Raw genomic sequence first — 18,304 nt, 5'->3', positions numbered from 1 at the left:
CGGTCCGAAAGATTCCATCCCCCCGGTGGTGTTCCGTTCCTTTTTCCGCCAAATTTTATGGGAGTTTCGGAATGCTGTTGTTTTTTACACTGATGGCTCTAAATCTGCTGATCATGTTGGGTATGCCTTCACGTCCTTTGTTGGAACGGAAAATCATCTACTGCCACCCTCATGTGGGGTGTTTACTGCGGAATTGATGGCAATTTCCCGGGCCCTTACCTTTATTAAACAATCCCAACACAACCGCGTTTTGTTATGTACGGACTCGATGAGTGGCCTTCTTGCTATTGACCGGTGTTTTTCGCGCCATCCCTTGGTCTCTGCCATCCATGACCATCTCGCTGATCTTCACCGTGCTGCTTGTTCCATTGACTTCCTATGGGTCCCGGGCCATGTGGGTATCCCGGGTAATGAGCTCGCTGATCGTTTGGCTGGGGGAGCAGTTACTTACCCCCCATTTTCTGTAACCCCTCCTGCAGCGGATTTACGGCTTCACATCAAATCCCACTTTGCACAGTCATGGGCCAATTCTTGGGAGGCTACTCCACTGTCTAATAAACTTCGTGCCATTAAGGTGAATACAGGCCCATGGCGTTCTTCCTTTCGCCTCTCCCGCAAGGACTCGACCACACTGTGTCGTCTCCGCATTGGCCATACCAGGCTGACCCATGGTTTCCTTTTGCGTGATGAGCCACCCCCGCTATGTGGTTGTGGAGCCTTCCAGTCAGTGGCCCACATTTTGGTTGAATGCCCCCTTCTTTTGGCTCTGCGTGCTAAGTACAGACTCCCCCACACTTTACCTTTGATGTTGGCTGACGATTCCCGGATGGTCTCTCTGGTTCTAGGTTTCCTCCGGGAGAGTGGTTTTTATTCTCAGTTTTAAAGCTTTTAATCTCCCTCTGGTGTTGGGGCAGGGCGGTGAGTGTTTGGGTGTCTCCCACTGTAGGCAGTGTTCAGAGATTCCCGATTCACCTCCCTGACCGGAATCCTCTTTTCTTTCCCTTTTACTCTGTTTTTACCCCTTCTTTTTAAGGCTTGGTTAGTTTTTCTGTTCCCATACGTACTTTCTGCATTATAGCAGTTGTACCTTTTAAGTCACAGGTGGTCTAGCCTATGCTGTTTCAGCATAGTGTTGGGTTCGTTCTCTTGCCAACTTCCCTCATTTGTTTTTACTAATGACAACGTGACTGCCCTTTTACGTTTCCCCTTTATCCGTTTTATTTTTCTGACTATACTGAGATGTCCCGTTAGTAGAATGGAGTCTATTTGAAACAAGGGACTGATGACCTTGCTGTTTGGTCCCTTTAACCTCAAGCAACCAACCAACCAACCGCTCCTGGGCCAGATGGCATCCACTGTCAGATGCTGAAACACCTTTCAGTGGGCTGCCAGCGGCGCCTTCTCGATCTTTACAACCGTCTTTGGGTCGAGGGGGAGTTTCCGTCGCAATGGCGGGAAGGCATTGTCATCCCCGTTTTGAAACCTGGAAAGAACCCTCTGGAGGTGGACAGCTACCGTCCCATTAGCCTCACCAACGTTCTTTGCAAGTTGCTTGAACGGATGGTGAGCCGGCGCTTGAATTGGGTACTGGAGTCTCGGGGCCTTCTGGCTCCATCTCAGGGTGGGTTCCGTAAAGGCCGCTCCGCCGCCGACAGTCTGGTGAGCCTGGAGTCGGCCATCCGTACTGCCTTTTCCCGCCGTCAGCACCTGGTCGCTGTCTTTTTCGACATGCGGAAGGCGTACGATACGACGTGGCGTCATCACATTCTTTCTGCGCTTCATGGATGGGGTCTTCGGGGTCCTCTGCCGATTTTTATCCGCAATTTTCTGTCGTGTCGTACATTCCGCGTGCAAGTCGCGGCCTCGTATAGTTCCTCCCACGTCCAGGAGAACGGTGTGCCACAGGGTTCCGTTTTAAGTGTCTGTCTGTTTTTAATAGCCATTAACGGTCTTGCTGCGGCCGTGGGAAACTCTGTCTCCGCTTCCCTGTATGCTGACGACTTCTGCCTTTATTACAGCTCTCCCGGCATTGCAGCTGTTGAACGTCAGCTACAGGGCGCTATCCGTAGGGCGCAGCCTTGGGCTGTAGCGCATGGGTTTGTTTTCGGCAGCCAAGACCTGCGTTATGCATTTCTGCCGGCGACGTACTGTCCACCCGGAGCCGCAGCTTTCTCTTCACGGCGAACTCCTTTCGGTGGTGGAATCACACAGGTTTTTGGGGGTGGTTTTCGATGCCCGGTTGACTTGGCTGCCTCATATCCGGCAGCTCAAACAGACGTGTTGGCGGCATCTCAATGCAATGCGGCTCTACCAGGCGTTAATCCAGTCCCGTCTGGATTATGAGTGCCTGGCATATGGCTCAGCATCCCCGTCTGCGTTGCGGGTGCTGGACCCAATTCTCCACAGCGGGATACGCCTTGCCACTGGTGCTTTCCGCACCAGCCCTGTGGACAGCTTACTCGTGGAGGCAGGTGTCCCTCCACTGCGGTTCCGACGCCAACGTTTGCTAGCCGCTTATGCTGCCCATGTTCTAAGCTCGCCCGGGCATCCTAACTATCGTCTCCTGTTCCCGCCGTCAGTCGTCCATCTGCTGGAACGTCGGCCCCGGTCGGGCTGTCCGATCGCCATACGCGTCAAGGAGCTTTTCTGCGGGCTTGGGTTTTTCCCTGTTCCGCCTCCTTTCCAGGCGCCTCTGCGTACACCCCCGTGGTGTGTTCCTCGCTCTTGCCTTCGGCTCGACTTGGCACAGGGCTCGAAGGACTCGGTCCCTCCAGAGGCCTTCCGCCGTCGCTTTTATTCCATCCTGGCCAAGTATCAGGGCTCTGGAATTGTTTACACCGGCGGTTCGATGGTTGCTGGTCGTGTCGGGTATGCGCTAACACTAGGGGACCATTCCGAACAACGTTCCTTGCCGGCTGGCTGCAGCGTTTCCACTGCTGAGCTGGTCGCCATCTTTAGAGCCCTAGAGTATATCCGCTCCTGCTCAGGTGAGTCCTTCGTCATCTGTAGCGATTCCCTGAGCAGTTTACGAGCACTTGACCAGTGTTTTCCTCGTTCCCGTCTGGTGATGGCTATCCATGAGTCCCTGCATACTCTTGCGCGTTGCGGCCGCTCTGCGGTCTTCGTGTGGACCGCAGGCCATGTTGGGATCCCCGGCAACGAGAATGTTGACCGGCTGGCGAAAGAGGCGACTAGTGCACCATCTCTGGACGTTGGCCTCCCGGAGACGGATTTGCGAGCGTTCCTACGCCGCAAAATTCTGGACCTTTGGGACACTGAATGGCGCGCCCTGCCTTCACGCAACAAACTTCGGGCCATCAAGGGGGCTACCGGTGTGTGGCGCTCCTCCTTGCGGGTCTCTCGCAAGGAGTCTGTTGTCCTCTGCCGGCTGCGCATTGGGCACACTCGGCTTACGCACGGCCACTTATTGCGCAGTGAGGACGCGCCTCTATGTCGCTGCGGCTCCTTTTTATCCGTGGTTCATGTTTTATTGGAGTGTCCGTTTTTAGCTGCGCTCAGGCAGTCGTTCGCACTGCCTGACTCGCTCCCTGCCCTTTTAACAGATGACTCGGCTATGGCTGACTTAGTTTTACGTTTTATTCGGGCAGGGGGTTTTTATTCTTTAATCTGAGTGTTTCTGTTTTTATCTTATTGTTTTGTGTTGATTCTGGCCTTTGGCCTCCGGTTTTAAACTGATTTTTTAATGTGTTTCATGTGGTTGGCTTTTCCTTTTTTATTTCTCTGGTCGGCCAACCACCGTCACACTCTGTGTGCTTTTAGTTCGTTTTGTCTGGCCTTTGTCTCAGTTTCTCTTGTTCCGTGTCGTCTGTGCTCTATTCTGTTACTCGTTTTTTATTCTCTGTGGGTGTTTTTTTAGTACTTGGACAAAGGGACCGATGACTGTAGCAGTCTGGTCCCTTTAATCCCCCAAACCAACCAACCAACCATACAGGATCTGCATGGGGGAGGGGAGACGGATGCGATGGGCGAGGCGGAGAGCATGGGGTTCAAGGATATGAAGGAATTTGAAAAAGGTAGGGGGCGGAGATCCAGGCAGGACGGGCGTAACAGAGGATAGGGCAGATGAGGGATTTATAGGTATGGAGTATGGTGGAGGAGTCCAGACCCCATGTACAGCCGGAAAGGAGATTGAGGAGACAGTCGGGAGCATGGCTTGGATTGTATGGAGATGGGAGGGGGTCCAGGAGAGGCGATGGTCAAGGGTGACGCCAAGGTACTTAAGGGTGAGGGCGATAGGACAGCCATAGATTATTAGATAGAAATTAAGGAGGCAGAAGGAATGGGTGGTTCTGCCTACAATGATCGCCTGGGTTTTGGAGGGATTGACGTTAAGCAACCACTGGTTGCACCAAATGGTGAACCAGTGAAGATGGGGTTGGAGAAGGTGTTGGGAACATTGCGGGGGGGGGGGGGGGTGGTGAGGGCAAGGAAGGCGGTGTCATCGGCAAACTGGAGAAGGTGGACGGGGGGGGGGGGTGATGACGGCGGCATGTCCGCCGCATACAAAAGGTACAGAAGGGGGAGAGGACAGAGCCTTGGGGCACACTGGAAGAGGAAAAAAGGTGTAGGAATCAATGTTATGGATGGTGACGGAGGAAGGACGTTGTGAGAGAAAGGAGCCGATCAGATGGATGTAGTTAACAGGAAGGGCAAAGGTTTTAAGCTTGAAGAGGAGACTGTAATGCCATATGCGGTCATAGGCACGTTCGAGGTCCAGGGAGAGGAAGATAGCAGAGCAACGGGAATTAAGCTGTTTGGAAAGGAGATGAGTGAGGTGAAGGACAGTAATCGGAAGAGGACGGCCGAAAGCCACACTAGGTAACGGGAAGGAGGCGGTGCTGGTGAAGATGCTGGTGGAAGCGGCGGTCGAGGATGGATTCCAGGACCTTGCTGAAGACAGATTTAAGGCTGATGGGACGGTAGGAGGAGACAGCAGACGGCGGTTTACCGGGCTTAAGGAACATCAGGATACAGGAAGTTTTCCACAGGTCGGGGTAGTAGCCAGTGGACAGGACTACATTGTAGAGCCTGGCCAGGGAGGAGAGAAAAGAGGCAGCAGCTTCACGAAGGTGGCGGTAGGCGACATGATCGTGACCAGGAGTGGTGTTGCAGTTTGTGTGGAGTGTAGCAATGAGATCCTTTGTAGTGATAGGTGCATTGAGTTCTGTGTGTGCCATGTAGTCAAAGTACTGGAAACCAGGTGTGAGGGAGGGAAAGAGGTGTCAGTTCGATCACGGACACCCGGGAAGAGGGAGTAATCGAACTGGGGATCGTCGGGGATGGAAAAGACATCGTAGAGGTAGGAGGCAAAGTGATTGGCCTTACTAAGGTTGTCAGGGAAAGGGTGATCATCATGGAGAAGAGGATAGTAGGGGGAGGGTTTAGTTCTGGTAAGGTGACGTAAGGTTGACGAGAACTTGGACAAGTTTATAGGCAGGGTAGCATTTAAATGGGTGCATGTCCGTCGCCAGCTCCGAAGTTTCTTAGCCGCGAGGAAGTTTCGGATGTGTTGCTAGAGTTGCCGGTGGCATTGTAGTGTGTCCGGGTCATGCGTGTGGAGGAAGGCATGGTAGAGGCGGCGGGATTCGCGGAGGACGGCCTGTGGGGGTAAGGTAGGATGGTGGGAGTGGATGCCGACAGTAGGGATGTGGGCCTCCACGGCCTCAGACAAGGTCTGCTGGAGGAAGGATGTGGCATGGGTAATATCTTAAGAGTGGTGGTAGGTGAATGGGTAGCTATCGACCTGTGTGGAGAGGGCATCCCGGTAGGCATTCCAGTCAGCACAGGAGTAATCATGGACGTACTTTGGGGGAGGTTCAGTACGAGAGTCAGGGCAGGGGCGACGACCGTCTGAAACGGTGAGGAGGACAGGGAGATAGTGATTACCAATGCGGTCCAGGACATCCACTGCTATGCAGCCAAGAGGTTGGGGGAGGAGAGGATGACATCAGGAGTGGAGTTGGATTTGGGTGGGTGTGCTGGGGAATGGGGACGAGGTCGCCTTGGAGGGAGGAGAGGAACCAATGCCACCACTGTAACTGGGTGGCAGAACGACTATGGATGTTGAGGTCGGCGGTGATCATGTAGGAGGAAGGTACGGTCAATGTGGGAGGGTAAGTCGAAAGGAATAGGGGCGTTTGGGCGGACATAGATGGTGGCGCAGGTGACGGTAAGGCTGGGGACGAAAAGACTAAGGATCAGGTGTTCGGTGGGGTCGGGAAAGAGAGGTTGGAGCCAAACTGGGATGTGGTGGTGGTGACCAATGGCAACTCCGCCACGCACGATCGGGAAGGGATTATCAGAGCAGTGAATGAGATAGGGCAAAGTGTGGATGGTGTAGTGGGGTTGGAAAGTTTCATTTAGGAGGAAGGCATCCACGCGGTGGGTGGCAAGGGTGTGCAGGAAGAGGGTCTTGTTAGTGGGAAGGGAGCAGATGTTGTTGAACAGGATATGGTGCTATCGCGCCATGACAAGGATTTAAACAAGGGTGTCAAGACGGGAAAAGGTGAAATGGGCCTCGTTGTGGGAGTAGGTGGCATACATTTTAAGGTGGAAGATGGAACAGGCGGCGAGGGATATCTGTTGGAGGGTGTGGGGGTGCTGGAAAGGGTGAACATTTTGGAGTAAGATGGTAAGGAATCTGATGATGTCCTCAGCGGTAGGGGGGCAGAGGGAATTGCCAGAAGGGGTGGGGGTGTCCAGAGGGCAGACAGGGATGGTGAGTTCAGGAATGGTTGGAGGGGGTCAGGCTTTACATTTTTGGGAGTATGTGGGATGCAGAAGATAACAGGTATTACAGGAGGGAAGGGACTGAAGGTTGGGGCACTGCTGGAGGAAATGCACTTGCTTACAGTGCGGGCAGGTGGGGGCCTCGTGGCACTCAGCTGTTGTGTGTGCGTTGTAGTGCAATCACCTCTGGCAGCGGACGGATTGAGGGAGGAGTGGGAGGTGTCAACTCTGTAATGTTGGTTAAAGAGGGCACCCTCCTTCAGGAGACAGTCTGTGGAGGGGGCGTGTTTGGAAGTAACCTGCATAAGGCTGGTTGGGCCGGCAGGGTTGTGAATGCGGTGAACTGCACACACCTCCAGATAGGGAAGCGCCTTGAGCTCTGCCAACACCTCCTCCTCCATGATAGTCACACTAAGCTGAGTGATGAGGGCAGTGAGGGTCGGTGGGCGACACGGGGGTTGGGGTTGGCGCAAGGAAGGCAGGTAAGGGGCAGGGATGAGGGAGGCATTAGGGCGAAAGCGGGTGACGGGGATGTGGGAAAGGATATCGGTGTGGAGGGTAGGGCTGGAGGAGATAAAGACTGAGCCATGGCGAGGAGTGAGGAGGGAGATGGGGCACTGGGAAAACGCTGGCGAATGAAGAGGGTGAGGTTCTGGGCCTCAAGAAGGGAGGGATCAGGACAGGAGGAGGAGGAGGAGGAGGAGGAGGAGGAGGAGGAGGAGACGACGACGACACGTGGGGAGGCATCCTGGGCAGGGGAAGGGGACGAGGTGGAGCCTTTTTAGGTGCAGAGGGGGCAGGGGTGCCACTGGGGCGTTTGACGGGGGCAGAGGTGGTGTGGGGGATGGGAGCAACTGGAAGGTGGCGTGGAGTGGCAGGTCCCGGTGCTGGAGGCGGCGATGGCGATGTAGACGACGAATAGGGCGAAGGTGAAAGTGGAGCGTGGGCTGTGGCCCTCCGGGCCACCACCCTAGCAGGGGCTGCGGTAACGGAAGGAGCAGAAGAAAGGAGTGGAGGGAAGGGATCAGAGGAGGTGCGGGAGGAAGGAGCTGGGGATGGGGCAACAAAAAGTGAGGGAGATGCGAGAGTGAGGAGTGGGGGGATGGACTGAGGGGGGGATGATTGGGCACACCACGTGATAGTGGTGGCGGCAGCGGAGGGAAATGTGTAGATGATGGTGGTGGTGGTGGTGGTCGACATTGTGATAAGGAGAAACACAGGACAGGACAAAAGACACAGGCAAACGAGGGACGGGCAAGCGGACGAAAAACAGAAGAAAAAGGGCGTAGAGCGACGAAGAAAACTTGGGCTGAAGCCCCACTCTGCTGCTGCTGGCGAGGGGCGACCTGGCTGAGGGGTAGGCAGGAACGCTGGCCGACAGGGACGCCGCCGCAGCTACTGCTGCTGGCGCTGGCTGGGGCCGCTGCTGGCTGACACCTGCAAAAACCCATCGCTTCGATTAGTGACCAAATGCCACAATCGAAGGGCACTATTATTGCGAATTACCGCTGTAGATGTTCTACTTCGTGGGTTAAGCCCCCTACTTAAATATTCAACAGATCGCGATAGGTGTGGAAACTTAAGTATATCAAAAGGTAGGACTTAAAACTAATCCTGCGTTAGGTGTGGCGTTAATTATGTCAGACCGGTAGTGGAGATTTGGAGCTAATTTAGGATCTATTTTTAATTTCATTCATCTCCGTGCCCTGACAGTACACTGCACGTGCATGGCTGCCAGCGGCTGGTGCACCATGAACGCTGGCAGGTCTCAAACAGCCGGGCTTCTACCCTCAGTCCGCCATGTGGCAGACGTCACTGGGGTGTTGCGGCAGGAGGGCATGGCTTCCTGCGATGGCTGGAGACAGCCGGGCAGTACGCACACGTTTAGCGCCACCCAGCGCCTCACCGGCCGAGGTGGGGACGCTATTCGGCTGACACCAAGGAGGGAGGGGCACCAGGCAGCACCACCCGCACCGCTGCTGATTCGGCACTGCTGCAGTGTGGTGCGAAGATGTAGCATCACAGTTCCTGTGTCGTGAGAGAAAGCTGGACACCGCCGGCACGAGGGCACAGACCTCGAAGTTCTCAAACGACTGCCTCCTTGAAGGTCTCGCAGCCTGACATCAGTGTGCCACAGTCTAGGAGACACATACTGGCGGTGGCCAGTGTGCGTTACACGTAGATGTTGTGGGACCACTTGATGGTGTCGGATACCATCAGCCGCCGCATCACTTGAGAGTAGTGGTTGGTGATGCTTAAGTGCTAAAGCACAGCATCATTCTGGCGGTCCCACGCCCCTAAACTGCCAAACCAGGGCGTCGAAAGCGACGGAATAACCGCGAGCGGCCAATCCACGCGCAACGTCGGCATATTTTTTCTTTTTTTTTAAAAAAAAGTTCTTTATTCAATCATTATCATACAATTTAACCTACTAACTAAATACATTAGTAGGTCATATTTTTAACTATATCAATGTACAATCTGCAGCTATTATTATATTTAACACTACAGGTTACTACTGTGATCCTTCACCACTATGGGGATTATTCTACTATTATTTACTACGCTCTTATTTTGGTATTATTGCAATTTTCAGCTACTGTTAGATTTGGATACTACTTGTAACGAGTTACTATGACTACTCTACCTGCAGCGTTACAGGTGTGCCAGAATAAGATACAAACGTAATTGTTGGCCTTTCCCACTGAGCTAATCCTAGTGGGAGTGCCCCTGGCACTGGGCTGGCCGAAGACTTAGTCGCTGCAGTTCTATACTAATATTATCCTAATTTGAACCTATGACTAATCTATATCTAATGTCGTAATCGGTGCGTTGTGAAGTCCAGTGGTGATGTACTACCCCCCCCCCCCCAACCTTATCTGAAAACCTGGCAGGTTCCAGGCGTGAGGCGTGAGGCGGCTGGCCAAGTCCATGTCCCGGCGGAACAGGGAGGGTGTACATGGCAAGTCTGGTGTTTCCTCATTGGTTGTTTCTATGGTACTCTTCGAGGATTTTACCTGAGATTGCATCTGATAGGTGATTCAGGACGTTAAGTGTTTTCATGCCCGAGCAAGTGGTGCATATCGTTGTTCGGCAGTTGTTCCCTAAATTGTTGTGCAACGTCGTTGAAGAGGGGACACTCGTACACCACATGATCTGGAGTGCCCTGCACTGCTCCAGTCACACACTGATGTTGCCCTTTTCCCGAACTGACACAAATGTCAGGTAGGGTCCATGCCCAGTAAGAAAGTGCAGCAAGCCTCTAGTGGGTTTGATGCGAGTTTTAAGCGTTCATGTATGTTTGGAAGTAGCTCATGTGTTCTTCGCCCTCTCTCGTCATTATTCCAAAGTTCCTGCCATAATTCAATTCCCCTTCTTTCAATACTTCGTTTATCCCCTTCATAAACCCCCATGATTTCTTCAATTTTTTCTCTTCTATTCTTCTTTATCCAATACCAGGTGGCATGTTCCCTAATTTTTATGTCTAATGGACATAACCCCATCAGTACTAAAAGTGCCCCCCCCCCCCCTGCAGTTGTTCTATATGCGCCTACTGAACGTAGGAGCATATTTCGCTGCACTCTTCATATGGCCATGGCAGGCATGACGCTTGTGAGCCTGTGTGCCCAGACCACTGACCTGTAGCCTACTATGGATGTGAGGAGGCTGCTGTGATACAATTTGATTAGATCAGGTGGGAGATGGAATCTTTTGTGCCCTATTCCGATTAAATTGTTTAGTACTGTTAGTGATCACTGTGTTACTGTGTCATGTGTGATGCATAGTTCCACCTCTCGTCGACGATGACACCAAGATACCAGGCTTCTCAGCGCCTGAGGACTGGCAGGCCGTTTATTCTGACTGTGGGATTTCTTAGTAGTTGACCTTTGAGTACTAGGTAGGTTGGCTTGTTAGGTGCGATGGTCATTTTTGTTTTGTGACACCATGTGGTCAATATTGCTATAGCTCTCTCTACTTTTGGTCTATCTCTTGGCGGCTACAGCCGCCGAGCAGCAGGAGGAGGTCGTCTGTGTAGGCTATGACCTCTAGCACATCTTCACTGCTCTTTACGTCCTCTAAGAGTGGCTCTATATTTATGTCCCAAAAAGTGGCCCCAGGACGGATCCCTGATGACTCCTTGGTGATTTTCTTGCTGACTTTGGCGCTAGGGGCCGATAGCCAGACCTCCTTTTCTTCACAATAGCTCCTGAGGCAGCCATGCAGTGGCCCTGGGCATTCCTTCTCCCGCAAGCAGGAGAAGAGCAAAGGTCACCACAGGTTGTCAAAGGCGCCACTGATGTCCACCGTGATGCCGACAATGTACTTGTGCGGGGCAGAGTTACAGACATCCACCGCCAGGGCGATTGTGTCAGACGCCGATCGTCCTGTCCGAAAACCGAATTGTCTGTCACTCATCCCGCACAGGACTCGGTGTGCAGCCAGTCTGTGCGCTAGCAACCTCTCAAAAAGGTTGCCCAACAAGTCAGTAGACATATAGGTCTGTACAACTTGGCGTCTCTGGGGTCTTCGTTTGGACCTTTTTTTTTATTATAACTACATACGCCTTATTCCATATTGAGGGAATGTCTCAAGCTGTAAACACTCATTGTACAGCTAAGTGAGAGGTGCCACCAGCTGGGGGGCGAGGTATTGTATCACTTCCGCAGTGATGCCGTCTGGGCCCGGAGCTTTGCCTTTTTCAAGAGCTTTGATTTGGGAGCCTACCTCTCCTTCAGAGAAGGGGTAAACCACTTAGTTGTTTTTGTAGACCCGTAGGTTCTCTCTCCTTATTCTTTGTTGTTCGTCAGTCATCTTCCTCTCTATCGTCAGATAGCAGGGCATGGAGTAGGACCCCTGCAGTTTCCTGCCAGGTCTCCGTCATCCGGTCCCCATCCCTGACGGTAGATAGCACCATGGGTGATTTGATTTTTTTCTTGTACTATTTTTATATGGAATTCCCCAGGGCTCAGTAGCCAATTGGCTTTGTACGTACTTCTCCCAGCTCCTCATGCTGACAGCCTTGAGCTCCTGTTGGAACTGTGCTCTGGCTTGTCTGTTGTATACCTGCAGCCAGCGCTGCTTTTGATGCCAGACGATGCACCACTGGTAATACCTCCTCGTCCTCCTTACTGCCTGGCGCATTTGCCTCAGTTCGACTGACCGTGGTGAGGGGGAGGCCGCGACTGCCCTCCTCTTCGTTGGTACAGCTGCCTTCACCGCCCTAGTTATCGCACTTGTCAGTTCTTTGGCATACTCTTCTACTTTGACATCACCCTCCAGTAATGCAGGAATGTCACACTCCCTCGCCAAGCAGTCCCAATCGGTTTTATTGTAATTGAGCTGCGTTTCCCACCCCATGTCCCAGTGGCACTCGCTGTCTCCAATGGTGAGCGTTATTACATTATGGTCACTAGTGGTTATTTGGTTCCATACTGTCCAGTGTGATATTTTTGCTGCAAGGTTCGGCGTTACAAAAGTAACGTCGATGTTTGTGCCCTGTCCTCCACCACCAGTGTAGGTGGGAGGGTTTCCCTGTTTGTTTGCGACCATTAGTTGTAGTGCCATGATTGTGTCGACAGCTTTTTCTCCTGTGTCATCCTGAGTACCACTGAACTACAGGGGGATTTTGCGTTAAGGTCTGCTGTCACAAGAGTTTGGTGTCCCCGCAACGCCGTGGCTATTTGAACGAGGTTTTCCAGGAATTTACCTATTTGTCTTCTGTACTCGAAGTACATGTTAACCACGTAGAGCATTCCCGTTGGTGAATGAAGCTCCACGATGTTGCAGTGGTCATCCGAAAATTGTGCTAGTACTGTGGCTCTCAGTGCTTTGTTTATTATTATGATCGTGGCTCTTGGTTCCGCTCCACTATAGATCTGTTGCCAGTTGACTGCAGTGAACGGGATCTGTCCAGGCAGGGAGTATGGCTCGTGCAGACAGAGTGCGTCCAGACTCTTCTCCTCCATCACTCTTAGGAGTTCCTGCAGAATCAGTTTGCTATTGTGTGTGTTTTAGTCCCACTCTTAACTGGCTCACATGGAAAGTATGTGTGAATGTGAGATTCCGGCCAGTTTTTGCGCCAGTCGTGTGCTATTCTGCCGTTAGTGATGACAGACTGATTGTACAATTCATTGAGGTCGAACTTCTAATTTCGCCTGTCGAACACCTGCTTAACTAGGTTCCACAGGGCTCCGAAGTCTGTGGGGAGATTCATTGTCTTAAGCTGTATTTTATCTACAGCCTTCACTGGGAAAGTGATGCGTCTGCCATATTCGTGGCTGACACGCACCACATGCCTTAGGCTGTTGTGGGGATGGCCGGCTCTTCCAGTCTAGACAGCTGTAAAGCATGCTCCAGGTTGGGGTAAATCCTAGCAGGATCTATTCCCAGCCCTCGTTCAGTTGGTGAGCTTGTTCGTGTACCTATGCTTGTTGGTATACTAGTGCTACTTATTGCGTTTACCTGCACTTTCTCTTCGTGACTATTTGCCTTTAGGTCTTCTGTCAATAATTTCCCTACCACAGTATGCTTAAGTGGTCCTGCATATTCTTTAGGCGACCTTTGTCCCCGATTCGGAGGGGAGGGTACATCATTCTGATCACAGGGGTTTGTTTGGATACAGACATCTTTCATTGTGATTGTGTAACATTGTGGCCTGGTGATCTTCTGAATAAATTCTTTGAATTTATTAGCCCTTATTGCATCCCTCAACCTCTTCCTTGGAGACTTTCTTTTGGGCTTCCTGTTCCCATTTATGGACTCGGCCATAGTCGATTCGTGCTATGAGTCTGTTCAATCATCCTGTAGGTAGGGTAATTTCTGCCAGTGGTATTGCATGACTTTTTACCTCTCTTTGTGCAGGGTATACCGATTCCAGCTTTGCCGCAGTTCTTTCTCAGAGGATCCTCTGCCCCGCACCTGGAGCAGGCCGGCTTCCTCCCACAATGCTTGTGTATGTGATCTAAATCGCCACAGTTGTGGCATCCGGGAACCACTAGATAACATCTTAAATTTATTGCATGAAAGCCTGTATAGACTCTCCCCATGGTGGTGATTCTATGCCACATCTTTCCAGAGACCTCAGCAATGTGATGTACATCACACTCCTGGGGCCCTATTCTGAAATGCAGTTTGAAATCGTTTTGGAATGGGAAACATTCCACGTCGTCAAAGTTGTGGTTCTATAGAGTTTCGTATGTCTGCTTCTGTTAGCGGTACTGGTATATAGTAAAAGATCACCAGCGGATTTCGCTTTTTTGGTGGTTCACATCTGACTGCTCTGTTAAGTTTGGCATTGTCTAAAATCTTGTCCGTCCTCTTCAGTTGCCACATCTACTACTACTACTACTACTACTACTACTACTACTACATTTTTGGTTGCCCTGACTTTATTTTTATCTTGTCTTTAGTAGGGTCAATGGTAGTGGCAAATATTTCTTGGACTATCTTGAACGTCGGCATATTTGATTTTCTTTAGCTGACGAGCGCTACCCGCCTATCCTCAAAGGGATTGTCACATCGACGATGGTAACAGCCTTCGCGGCCTCGTCAGTGACTACGAGGTTCGGACACAGCCCAATGCTGTCACCTAAGACAGTTTCGTTCATCCTGATGTCAGGAACAGCAGCGTTTCCTCTCCTTGGCCGCCCAGCGACGGCTGTCGCGAAGCGGTTGAGGACCGCATTGTGGTGATATTGTAGGGCTGCTGAGTGTAGCATACACGCATTGATCACGTGTGGGAGCATCTCGTTGTCGTGGCCACAGCGTTGGCAGGCTTTGTCATATTTTGCCCGCCCATCGAAACGGCGACAGCCGTTGAGAGGCACGACTCGGAGCCTGGCGCGATAGATGAACCGCCAGTCCGGGAAGTGCGTGTATTTACCTCCAGCCATGAAGTGATTGGACGCTGTGGCCCTCCTGGTGCACTCGTTAACACCTTCCCCTGGTCAGGTTTTCTGAGTAGGAGGTTGTGCAGGCGCTGCCTCACACTCGAGGAGCGTCCGCGAGAGGAGACGTTTGCCCCCCCCCCCCCCCCTCCTCCTCCCACTCGGACATGCTCGACGCCAGTGTTGGCGATGCGTCCCATGCTGTCATCTTCGTGTTGCAGTCCATCGCCCCCATCTTTGAGGAGCCGTGTAGCCGCAGGCTCCGCCCCATCCGTGGCCGGCTGCGTCACCCCTCCGATGCCGCAGTGTTCCGCGTCGTCCGCGATGGCGGGCCGGCCGCTGACCTCCACCTGCAACTCAGATATCAGTTCACTCCAGCGCCAGGTGACGCCAAGCGGCGCTAGGCGCCTTGTGGCGTTCCTCACACGTGTCCACAGCGACTGGATGTCGCCTCCGTCTCGTGCGAGGTCACCCTCGATGCTGCCGCTAAGGTAGGTGGCCAAGTCGGATCGACTCGGCTCCCTTCCCAGTCGGTGGCGCGCAGCCGTAGATAGAGTGGCCCAGTCGATGTCGCGGACGGTGGCGTCGTCACAGTGTAGCATGCGGCCGCCGTGGACGATGGTGGAGATGTCCGCGGCGTCCGCGAGCGGCGTCAGGCCCCATCCTCCATCCTCCATCCTCCATCCTCCATCACCCAGCCCGAGGTAAAGCTGTACAGTTGAAGCACGCTGTGGAAGGAAGAGTAATGATTTGACAGCCGCTTTCACTGCCTTATTGAGTGCAGACAGCGGCCCCTCGTACACCGCTCCGCCCCACATGACAGTCAAGCCTATGGAGGAGGAAGACACGCACAGCGTCAATCTTCTGCCAGGGAGCCAGCAGGGAAGCGTCCAGGAGCTGCAAGTCACGTCGAATTGCCGCGATCGCATCCGTTGGCGACTGCGAAATTTGTACCCGGTGGGGCCCCAAGATGGAGGTAGGCGTCACCCGCACCGAGCACGGCTGGTTTTTCCCCCTGCAGGGCGAATACTACTGAGCCTAATGTCTCGCGACGGCGGATGTGAAGCGTGGCACACTTCGACGGCTTGAAGGTAAGCACGGCCCACGTTGCCGCCTCACCCACAACATTGAGGAGTGGCTGCATCGCGCGCCAGGAGCACGATATCGTCCGCATACGCCAGTGCACTCACACTGACGCCGCAAAGCGGAATACCTCACTCATTTCTGAACGCGGTTGCGGCGCGACGTAACAGCTCCAGCGCGAGATTAAAGACGATGGGCGACAGTGGACAGCCCTGCTTGACCCCCGCCTGAATTTCTATCTCCTCCGTTAGTCCGTCAGGTGTACAAACGCGGGTGGAGCAACCATTGTACATATCGGCAATTAGCTGATGCAATTGCTGTGGTAGTCCCATCCTGCTCAGTACTCCAAGGAGGTGAGCGTGAGGCACTGAGCCGAAAGCATTCTCCAGATCAAGCCTAGAAAAGCAAGCATCTTGCATCATCATTGCCGTCTGCACAATGAAGTTGTGCTCATAGCAGCCTTCAAAAGTGCGGAAACCCTCCTGTTCTGGGGAGAGCAGGTTCAAACGCTCTGCCCAGAGAGAAGTGCGGTCCGCAACGATTGCAGCAAAGAACTTAGAGATGGTAGAGCTCAATGCTAAAGGCCGCCAGTTTGTCACGTCCGAGACGTCCCCTTTCTTGTGAATGAGGACGGTAGTGGATACTTTCCACTGCGCCGGAGTCTTCCGCTCATTCCAGCAGCGGGAGAAGATCCTAGCTAGCACATGGCAGCCAGGATCCTCACGTCGCGGGTCTGAGTACGTGACTCCGTCTGCCCCAGGAGCAGTATTGCTCGCCTTCTGGAGCCGCTGTTGCATCTCTGAGGCGGTGATCGGCGGCAGGACCTCCTCGCTGACATCAGGAGGCGTGGTAGCGGCAAAGTCCGGGACAGCAGCTGGTGCATCTGAAACAGAAAAGTCAGATTTAGGTTATATTTTCCTGAAGTGCTGCGTGAGCACGTTGCCATCGATTTGGCAGTACGGCGACGTCTCTCCAAGGACGCGCTGCATCGCCTTGCGCCGGTCCGCGCGGTACAGATTCTGAATTTCAGATGCTGCATTCGCGTCGTACCGACGCTCGGCGGCCGCCGAGCGCCGTGCGCCACGTCCACCGCGCTGCCCACCGCGGCCGCGTGTAGGGGCAGGGGGAGGGGGATTGGCAGCAGCGTCGGCGCGGTCCTGGCCGCAGTTTGCTGCTGCTGCTGCTGCTGCTGGTTGCCCCCTCCTGTCGATCTCCGGCTGCCTGGCGTTGTGGCTTCGTCTCGGCGATCTCGGAGATGAAGTCCTCGACAACCGCGACGAATGCGTCCCACGGCTGGTCGTGGACGCTCGCCAGGGCCGCCAGCCAGCGCCGCTGCCACTCCGTTTGCCGAGCGACGGCCGGGGGAGGGTAGGGCGGAGCTGCCTCGGTTGCGCCCTGTACGGAGGGTACAGGAGGATTGGTCAAGTTTGGTGGAGGACAGGAGTTTTGCGGCGGCAGGTTGGGACTGGGACGGTTGTTACGGCGTCGGCATCTCCCCTTCTTGCTGCCATGTCTCGTAGATGCAGCTGCAGTCCCTCCGTTCACGTCGCGCCGCTCCGTCGTCTGCGTTGGTGGTGGGGCCGTGCTGCCATCTGGCGTGGGCCGCGCAGTGCTGCTTTCTGTCGCCGCGCCGTTGACAGGTGGCGGAGCGGTAGCAGCGGGGCCCGGTGTAGCTTCCGCCGGCCTGGCGCTCGGGTCGGACGCACCGCGGCTGTTGTTCGCCGCGCCGCTAGCAGATGGCTCGGTGGTCGCCAGCGGCCCGCTGCCGGCGCAAGGAACACGAGGTGTAGCTCGCGCCGGCAGGCCGGAAGCGGCGGCTCGCACCGGGCTGCTATTTCGCGGACTGGGTGCCCGACGGTCGCTACCAGATGGCACAGTGGTCGCAGAGGTGGTTGGTGTAGCCTGCGCCGGCCCGGCGCCTCCAAGTGTAGCTCGCGCCGGCCTGGCGCTCGGGCCCGGCACACCGCGGCTGTTCTTCGCCGGCCGCCAACAGATGGCCCAGCGGTCGCCCGCACCCGGCCGCCGGCGCGAGAAACACGAGGTGTAGCTCGCGCCGGCCGCTCAGGCGCGTTGGCTCGCGCCGGACCGCTGCGACGCGGACTGGGCGGTATAATACGCCGTCGGTCCGGAGGCGGTGGTCTGCGTCCTGCAGCACGGCGTCTGTCCCTCCGTGGGGTGACTCGTGGCCTTTGTTACGTCAACCAGCGGTGCGACTGCGCCGTGAGTGACAACACCACCGGCCGCGGCGAGCAAGGCAGCCTGCCTGCCAGTGTCCACCCGCATCTCAGAGCCACCTGTTGGCGGCGTAGCGAATGCGGGCGGCAGTCCCAGGCCGGTACCCACGCTCCCGACAGATGGCGGGCGGGAGGCGCCTGCGGCAGTCGAACGACGTGGCCAGCGTACACCACTGGGTACAGAGGCCGGTGCGGGCAGCGGCGAGCCGCGGAGCGACGTGGTGGTGGTTGTTAGGATGTTTAAGAGGGACTAAACAGCAAAGGGTATCAGTCCCCCATTCCAAAAACAGGCGAGAAGAAAATCGGCGAAGCAGGTAAAACCCAAAGGGGAGAGGAGACGCCCCCCAGGCG

This window comes from Schistocerca americana, chromosome 1 (genome assembly GCF_021461395.2).
Source record: "Schistocerca americana isolate TAMUIC-IGC-003095 chromosome 1, iqSchAmer2.1, whole genome shotgun sequence".
In the NCBI taxonomy this organism is placed as follows: Eukaryota; Metazoa; Arthropoda; class Insecta; order Orthoptera; family Acrididae; genus Schistocerca; species Schistocerca americana.
The sequence above is the reverse complement of the archived record's forward strand: the minus strand, read 5'-3'. Positions refer to the sequence as shown.